We start from the raw sequence: 8,588 nt of genomic DNA on the forward strand, positions 1-8,588 counted from the left end.
GGGTGGCTGGAGTCTTTGACAATTTTTAGGGCCTTCCTCTGACACCGCCTGGTATAGAAGTCCTGGATGGCAGGAAGCTTGGCCCCAGTGATGTACTGGGCCGTACGCACTACCCTCTGTAGTGCCTAGCGGTCGTAGGCCAAGCAGTTGCCATACCAGGCAGTGATGCAACCAGTCAGGATGCTCTCGATGGTGCAGCTGTAGAACCTTTTGAGGATCTGAGGACCCATGCCAAATCTTTTCAGTCTCCTTAGGGGGAATAGGTTTTGTTGTGCCCTCTTTACAACTATCTTGGTGTTCTTGGACCATGTTAGTTTGTTGGTGATGTGGACACCAAGGAACTTGAAGCTCTCAACCTGCTCCACCACACAACTGACCACAACTTCTGCTCTGGTCCTGGGTGTAGCTAGCTAGCGCTGGTTCACACCAGCTCTGGTCTAGCTCTGGTATGCACTATAAATTATAACTACTTAAATATGCATAAATTAGCATATAATACACTCCAACAATAATTGTAACTCTTGAACCGTTCAAGCTAGAGACACCAAACCAACTTTCACATGTTCAGGCTATCCTATCAACCAACCTTTTAATCTACCTACTTTTTCAACGATAACCAGTCACCACCATTACTACTGCAGACACCACCACTACTATTTGTAAGTCGCTCTGGATAAGAGCGTCTGCTAAATGACGTAAATGTAAATGTACTATAACTTATTTAAAACCCATTCAAACAAGCACACCACATTTTCTGCAGAAATTTGACTTTTTAGTGATCCCTTTTAGCCTAAATGGTTTATTTATTAGATAGAACTACAGCTAGCTATCAGTAGGTCTACATACAAACCTATTCTCCATAGTTCTTCAACTGCCACAAAAGTACTTTTAAAGAGCTGTCATCACTAGATGCACCATCATATTTATCTCCACAAATAACCTAAAACGTTATCATTACATCATCATTCAACTAAAATAAAATTTAATTTACACTGAACGTTTTACAAAAGTAAATATTTTTATCTGAAACCCACAACATGAAGAGTGTTGTCCACATAATCCTACCTTTTATTCCCATGTTGTGACAGAAGATCTCTTTGTCCTTTCTTCTTTCAGTTCACACGCAACTACTGTAGTGTAGACATTTTTGTGATCTAACTGCCCCACAATCCAAAGTAATAAGGTTGATATAGTCGTCTATTAGAGTAATGAAACTACTAAATTTAACATTTACTATATGTAACTGCTTTGCTTTCAATAGTAAAGTAAAACTTTTTAAACTTCTTCCATTACCACAAAAATACTTGTAAAGAGCTAAATCAAGCCCCAGAACTTTACTTGTAAAGTTACCATCTAGTTCCCAACGGTATTGTACTTAACCAGGTAAAAACTGCTGTATGAGTCCAAAAACGTGCTGCGATTGATTTATTTGGATGATATACCAGAACCACAAACGGATTAGCCCTGCCTACTAATACAACTTGAAACTTTGCAAGCGCCCAACAGTGCCAGTGGACTGGAGACACTCACTGTTCAGGTGCACCGCGGTAAAAGGTCATCTTGAAAAGCATAGAAGGCATGCACAGCAATAACTTAGTGCACATGTATTTCTAGAGATAGCTTGCTACTAGCTAGGTCGGCCTAAAAACGAGTTGTAAGTAAAAGATTAACTAGCTAGCTGAAGGTGTTTTGACTCAAGGTTGTTGGCTAGCTAGCCAAAAACCAAATTATTGCTATGTAAAGAAAAGCCATCCAGACTGACAACTCCATGACAAACTTCGAGACATCAGTCCCAGATTGAACGAGCCACACAATGGCTGTTTTGTTCTACTAGCTAGCTAATGTTACTACTTGAAAAGTTATGGTTAGCTCTAGTTAACGTTGGACGCTGGCTATCACACACATCAACGCACAGAAATGGTCAGAGTCCAGCTAGCTAGCTGAAAAGTGAACCAACGTCTTCAACAGGCGCGAGTTACCTAGGTATCCAATGCTGCCAATGAATTGGAACATTTACGCGTTAGTTTGCAAAATTAGCATTACTTATGGCATGTAACTAGCTAGCATAGTCGATTCCCCTGTCTCACTGTTATTGTAGGCCGCACATGCTAGTTGTTTGGCTAAGCTAGTTAATGAAAACAAGACCACAACAGATCAACGACAGCTGGCTGTGTGTTGCTATTTACCGGTGTCAGAGGGAAAGACTGTCATATCAACCGTCTGTATTCTCAGCAAGCTTTACAGTACAAACAAGGATATAGCAGAACCATATTTGAAGGAAATCAACATCCAGTGACAAGAATAGCTACATTCGCACTGACGTCATCCGGTTGACGGCTATCCTGACCACTGAACTGTGTCGGTCACACATCATCTCATGACTTAAAAAAAGGAAGCTTGCTGAAATAATAAAATACTTATCCGAATGTGCACAATATTTCACACCAAAAAATAAAGAACCCTAGAATCGACAGTCTAATGTTTCTCAAAACAGTTAATTATGAGGTGTATATCCCTTTAAATGTACCCAATCATAATATTCAGCTCAAGTGCGCCCTCTACTGGATTTGACCAGTCCATGAAGGGAGCAAATAAATGAAATAAGGAAATGGGTTAGGGAAGAAGGAAAGGAAACTAGGGGATTAGGAAAGTATATGAGGAAAGGAAATTAGCTAGGAAATAACATGAGGAAAGGGATCTAGGGAAGGAAAGAGAAATGTGAAAAGCTTGGAACCCTTGAATACTCCAAAAAAAAAAAATTTGTTTGTGTTCCCTTCCGAGTTTCCATTAGCTCAGGAAGTGTCATAGTTCAGGTAAATGTGCAACGCAAAACACCTCAGTGGGAATATGTGTTAAAACAGCGCACAGTAAGTGTATCTTTTGTATTCGTAAAATGAATTTGTGGTGATATGAAAATAGATTTTCGGAGGATTCCAAGACCATATTGCACACAATGATTATTAACAGTTAGACAGAGCGTCGGGACAGTTGTAGCCTTCACATTGGCTGCGCTGTGATCAATGGTTCAAATGAGAGCCCAATGGTTGTATGGCCTTGGGTTCTCGAGAGCTATATAAGTGCCATGACTTTACTACACTACATGCCCAAAAGTATGTGGAAACCTGCTAGTCGAACATCTTATTCCAAAATCATGAGCATTAATATGGAGTTGGTCCCCTCTTTGCTGCTATAACAGCATCCACTCTTCTGAGAAGGCTTTCCACTAGATTTTGGAAAATTTCTGCAGGGACTTGCTTCCATTCAGCCACAAAAGCATTAGTGAGGTCGGGCACTGATGTTGGGTGATTAGGCCTGGCTCGCAGTCGGCATTCCAATTCATCCCAAAGGTGTTCGATGGGCTTGAGGTCAGGGCTCTGTGCAGGCCAGTCAAGTTCTTCCACACCGATCTCGACAAACCCTTTCTGTATGGACCTCATTTTTTGCACGGGGGCATTGTCATGCTGAAAAAGGAAAGGGCCTTCCCCAAACTGTTGCCACAAAGTTGGAAGCACAGAATCATCTAGAATGTAATTGTATGCTGTAGCGTTAACATTTCCGTTCACTAGAGCTAAGGGGCCTAGCCCGAACCATGAAAGAAAGCCCCAGACCATTATTCCTCCTCCACCAAACTTTACAGTTTGCACTATGCATTCAGGCATGTAGCGTTCTCCTGGCATCCGCCAAACCCAGATTTGTCCATCGGACTGCCAGATGGTGAAGCGTTTCATCACTCCAGAGAACACATTTCCACTGCTCCAGAGTCCAATAGCAGCGAGCTTTACACCACACCAGCTGACGCTTGGCATTGTGCATGGTGATCTTAGGCTTGTCTTAGCTGTTTGGACTAACAGATGCAACATTTAGGGTTTGAGTCCCAATCTCAAGCTACTTCCTGCAGCTTTATTGTCAAAATAGGATGCCACCTGAACCTTCTGCAGGCCTAATGATGACATGATTTTATACACTTTATCCTCAAATCATTAGCAGGATCTGGCTGCACATTCCACAGGGTGTCAGGTTCACTGTTTTTAATGTACTATTTATTTAATATGTTTAATTTATTAGGATCCCCATTAGCAGACGACAATGGTGACAGCTAGTCTTACTGGGATCCGACACACAACAAAAAATACATTACAGACAAAATAGTTGACAATTTACAAACATTTAAAAACATTAACATGTAGTGTGTGTGTGTGTCAGTATATGTACACAACACAATGTGATGCATTTATAAGGTGATGCCAAAGCAACATTTCCATCCTAGCTCTGATGGACAGTAAAGTTATATTCTATTCTATAGTACAATAACATAGAGATACAGTTAAAATAAGATCATAAACAGGTAGCCTCGTATTACCAGACCGATTACCGCTGCAGAATGTAAACTCGCAAGACTTCCGGATGGTTGTACGAGGTTAACATCGGGGTGTAATTCACCCGAATTTCATTCTCCTGATACATGTTTTCTTCATATTCTGATCTATGTTATAAAAAGTCAGCTATTGTAATTTGATTTGGCCTTTGTGGGGCATGGGATAATTGTCTTTAATTAGATACAGTATGTCAGAGTTCTATTTGCTGGGTGATGTCATCCTGCTTTTACAAACATTCTCGTGGACGTGCTCGGTTCTTTATTATCTTTCACTGTTTTAACCAAATCAAATGTAATAATACAAATGAGAAATCACCCTGTAAGACCATTTGTAACCAGGAGATGGCGCCATGCACACACAAACCAAGAGTCAAAAGGAGATGAGCGCTCACTGCAGGTGGAGACAACTATTCATTATGGCTTGTCCACATCAGAACATAAGACCACACAGTGCAGTGGATCGTAAGGTTGCAATGCTGTTGGCCTATCTTCTAAGAATATACAAAAATACAATGATATCAGACCATGTCAACAATCTGCAGTATGCAAATATCAAAATCGTTGGAAGATCATGCATTCAGTTTTGGTTAACATGATGAGTTGCATGAATTTCTTCAGAATATAATTAATACATACCTCTGTTAAAAAAGGCCAGTTATTTTGTTGGACACATAAACCAGGGCTTAGTCAATTTTGTCTTGAAGTGGCCATTTGATGTGGTAAATAGCCTATACATTTCTTGTGTAATTTCCAAAGATGGAATCTGTTACCTAATGTTGTTATGGATGGCATAGCTCATGTAATAAGCAGGTCACCAAAGATCTAGATCATGTCTACATAGACGGTACAACAAAATGCAATATCCCATACAACCCTTTTGACCTTGTGTTATTGGTCCTTGTCCCCAAACAGGGACATAACTACATTTGATTTGTTGGAGCACATTGTAGTTGAACCCGTCAAAGGCAGAGAATCAGATTTGGTCCTGTATGCCCTTGGGTGTATTCTGGTGATGGGCAGGCACGTGCAGGGTTAAAGGCTTGTCATATAAATCAAGTGGAATCACTTCAGAGGTGAAAACATGCATGATGCTGACTGTCCGGGAGCCACAGTTTAACCCTTTAACACATCAGCCCATGTCCATTGTTCTAAAGAAATGCCCAAATGTTCCATTGAAACAATACTGTGCTCTGTTTTACATTGCGTTGGGATCACAGTAAACATAGAATAGAAGATTATTTTCCACATCAGTGAGCTGGAAATGGTTTCCCTGAGGAAGATTAATAATACATTGATCAATTATGACTGTGACACAATTTGCTGCATCCTCATTCAAAGGCATTGTTGGGACGAACTCAGACACACACAAACCCGGTTGCAAAATGGCTTGTGCTATAGTTGGGTTCATTCAGTTGTTTCAGTTGTATTCGGCATCATTATGAGAGAGAGACATGTCAAATGACAGTTATCGGAGTGGACGTGCAGATCAAAGGTTGACAAATACCAAAAGAGAAAATCATAAAAATCATAAGAGATTAAAATAAATCATAAAAAATATTAGATATTTTAAGGACATATTAGTGGCCTTGATTAGCACAAAAGAGCCATGTCTCTCCTATGCATAACCCATGCATAACTTCTACATATATGTTTTGATGACTAGTCATGAACACAAGATCCTATCGCTATTGGTTCGTTCACCAGTTAAATCTGGTTTTATGTCAAATGTACTTTTCTGTGTTTGTCCAATGACTGTGCTCTTCGTGTTCTGTTTATATAGCTAGTCCCCCCCCCCCCCCCCCATCCCCCCTCCCATTAAGCTTTTAAAAGCTTTTCAAATCATCCATAATTGATCAGTGTTTTCACTTATGCACTACTTTTCTCACTCTCATTATTACTTAAAGGGTTGAATATGTCCAGCGCTGTTTTTCCTTATTTCGTTATACTGTAAAAAGACAGATCTGTCTTGCTACACTGTAAAGAGGTGTATAGTTTTTGATGTTCAAGGCTCCTATTTGTCTGTTTTCCTCATTTAGTGATTTAGCAGGTTATCCAAAGTGATGTATAGTGAGTAACTTAGCCTAGTTATGCTGTTGCCTAACCTCAATAAGCCAATGTTGGTACAATTCAACTTATAGAAATCATCTATATAATTCTATACTTCGAAATGAATAACCACTGTGGAAAGCATTGACTGACATGCCTAAGTAATGTAATATCAATGTACCTTTATAACCTTTATAACAATGTTCATTGAATATGCACTCTCAGCCATGAAGCCATGCATTTAGTGGTCTTTCATTGCTGATGGAAACTTTATGAAACTGGTTCTTGTCAACCACACCATAGCTCTGTGTGAGTTTATATTACTTGTCTCTTAGAGGGGACACTCCCTCCTCAAACCATTTCTCTCAAAACACCTCATTTTCAGAATATCCTCTCTTTTTTCCTCAGTAAGAGCTCTAAGATGACATCTGAAACCTATGGTGGTATAGAGTAATGACTTCCCCAATGGCAGACTAAGAGACAGATAGTCATAATACCCATGAAACCTAGCGGTCAAACAAGGAAATAGTCCCAATTGTTTTTCCACCATTCAATTTTCCATAGGGGATTTTAGAACGACTTCATATAAGGTCTGTGTTTCGTGTAAGCTTACCCTGGCTTGACGTTTTGATAACCACGTAAATCTCTCTCGGACAAGGTAACTTTTATCAATATATTTGCCTGTAATTCCACCCCTAATTAGCCGCTGATGTGGCTATCATACAGAACTACACATCCTGTCGCAAGCGTTGACATCATCACTCAAGGCACTGTTGCAGGATGGGAAAAACCTCCACATTTCTCCACACAAACTCCTGGCAACAAATAGCAAGGAACCTAGCAAGTAAATGCAAATAGAATAACTAGTAAATATTATAGCCTTTTTGTAGTTTCTTGTTTGAATAATTGATATTGAGTATTTGTTGTGTGTATTGTTGTTTAGCATCTTTCAAATGACCTACCTTTGTAACTAACTAGCTAACCTTAGGTGTCTCCGTTGATCAGAAGCAAGGATGATTTTGTGCTATGTACCGGATTGTAACAACTACTCCGATAAGCACACGTGCATTTTATTGTTTTCCGACCTCTATAATCGAGAGGCATTGCTCGAGCCTTGTGAAAAGGTAAACCCTGTTTGCTAGCTGCTAACAAGCTATTTTGGTTAGGTCAAAGATCTGTGGTTAGCTAGGTGCTTATAAAAATTTGCTAGATAACCTCCGACTATAGTTGTGTACAACACACGTTACCTTCCTTACAAGTAAAAAGAAAATCAACATAGCATAACGCAAGCTAGCATAATGACTGTTGTGACCTTTTTATTGACAAGTATTTAGTGAGCTAGCCAGCTAGTTAACATTAGCTCACGGTTTGTGTAGTCATACCTTTTCATGTTTTGACATGCAAGCTAGCGTTATCCCACCGGGGAAGGGATATTTAGATAGCTAGTTAATGTTAACTCACCGTTCGTGTAGTCAGACTTGCTAGGTAACGTTAGTCAGGCACCATGGCGTGGATAGTTGGTTAGCTAGCATGTCTGACTACATGAACAGTGAGCTAATGTTAACTAGCTAGCTAGCTAAATATCGCCTGGTGGGCTAGCTAGTTAGGCACCTTGGTTGGCTAGTTTGCTACATTAGCTAAAGTTAGCTAGCTGGCTAAGCTGGCTAGCTAGCTCCCAAAGGACTTGTGGGCTCAGTGTATTCCCCATACAAAACACAGAAACGGTTTTGTTCCACTAGTGCATCTGTTGTACATGACTAATCAAGTGACCTGTGAAGTCAATTAGACATGTCAGCAGGGATGGAAATTAAGCTAGCCCGAGGTTAGTAGTTTTCAGACTGAGCTAGTAGACAATGTGCCAAATTAACCTGACACAGCAGTGAAATGGCTAATAGAAAATTTGCCAAACTAGCCTGACACAGCAGTGACATTTTTGCCTTTATGTCCCCTTTTCCCCATGTTTTAGACATGAGGTGTGACATGCAGAACATCAGGCTCACCCCACGAGAAGCAGTGCATGATCAACGCCACCCTCAGCCAGGAGATCTTCTGGAAGTGATGTGATCTCTCTCTCTCTCTCTCTCTTTCTCTCTCTCTCAATTCAATTCAATTCAATTTCAATTTAAGGGCTTTATTGGCATGGGAAACGTATGTTAACATTGCCAAA

General features: G+C 40.2%; 1 protein-coding gene across 1 annotated transcript in view; it reads right to left on the minus strand.

Moving 5' to 3' along the window:
• The window catches only part of LOC311134086 (ral GTPase-activating protein subunit beta-like), a 77,175-nt gene extending 74,866 nt beyond the window's left edge, over positions 1-2,309 (minus strand). Inside the window, exon 1 of the mRNA XM_084167676.1 lies at positions 1,066-2,309. The gene's annotated coding sequence lies outside the window, so the exon portion shown is untranslated. The remainder of the gene's footprint in view (positions 1-1,065) is intronic.
• Positions 2,310-8,588: the final 6,279 nt, after the last annotated feature.

This window comes from Coregonus lavaretus (genome assembly GCF_964263955.1).
Source record: "Coregonus lavaretus genome assembly, chromosome: 8".
In the NCBI taxonomy this organism is placed as follows: Eukaryota; Metazoa; Chordata; class Actinopteri; order Salmoniformes; family Salmonidae; genus Coregonus; species Coregonus lavaretus.